This window comes from Apis dorsata, unplaced genomic scaffold (assembly GCF_000469605.1).
Source record: "Apis dorsata unplaced genomic scaffold, Apis dorsata 1.3 scaffold_68, whole genome shotgun sequence".
Taxonomy (NCBI): domain Eukaryota; kingdom Metazoa; phylum Arthropoda; class Insecta; order Hymenoptera; family Apidae; genus Apis; species Apis dorsata.
In genome coordinates, this window is record NW_006263366.1 from 458,851 (window position 1) to 459,927 (window position 1,077).

The 1,077-nt window shown below is 52.3% G+C and overlaps 1 pseudogene; it reads left to right on the plus strand.

Annotated features, from left to right (window-relative positions):
- The window catches only part of LOC102680880, a 58,889-nt pseudogene that overhangs the window by 34,331 nt on the left and 23,481 nt on the right, over positions 1–1,077 (plus strand).

A 1,077-nucleotide genomic window follows, 5' to 3' on the forward strand; every position in this document is an offset into this window, starting at 1 on the left:
CTTGGAGACAAAAGACGCGCGCATACAAACCCTGGAGAAGGAGGTGGCTTTGCTCGAGGCCGAGTTGCAACGTATTAAGGAATGCGGCGGTAGATTAAGGGAGCAGCTGTTGAAAGCGACCGCTGTGCCGAGTAGTAGCGGGGGCGGTAGTGCGCAGCAGCAAACGATAACGCAACAACAGACGCAACAACAGCAACAACAGCAGCAACAGAATAAGGTTGCCGTGGGAGGTATCGAGTCGCAAATGCGGCAGGGGTTGGTGACGGCCATGGGTGGTCCGCAGCAGCCCGGCACGTTGACCTTGGCCAGGGGACCGTCCGTGATGACCTCGCTGGTACCGTACGGTCACACGTCGACCTCGGCATTAACCAGTTCATTGCTTGCCGGTTCGACAGGTGGGACCACGAGCGGCGGAGGCGGTGGGGGCGGTTCCTCGTGCCTCGGCGGCATCTCGTCGGGCGCTACCACCGGCGTGGTCAATCCCTATACCGATCGTTACGCGGATCATCATCTCCATCAGCTTCATCATCATCCTCATCATCATCATCATCATCAGCCTCATCTCCATCAACAGCAGCAGCAGCTGCAGTTGCAGCATCAGCAGCAAATGCAGCAACACTTGAAACAAATTGAGCCTGCGGCGCAGGGCGCACTGGCGCTCCACGCGCACACCTTCAACAAGCACGACATGAACTTCAAACGGCAAGTAAGTTTCTTCATCAACAACGTGCGGATCGAAAAGAACGACGCCGTCTAGGGAAAAACCTCTCCAACTCTTGGATTTCTCTGCCCTTCTATGTTGCGTTCGCGCCGGACCTTGCGCGCCGCAGGTTCCTCTCTAAGTGAGTACCCGATCTACCCGATCTACCCGATCTGTCGAAGGTATATCGAGAGAAAAGGCTCACGATACTACACGATATACTACCATTACTACTACTACTACTACTATTATTACTACTACTACTACTACTACTACTACTACTATTACTACTATTACTACTACTGCTACTACTACTGCTACTGCTACTACTACCTTGCGTCTCGTTTTGAATCAAAAAAAAAAAAAAAAAAAAAAAA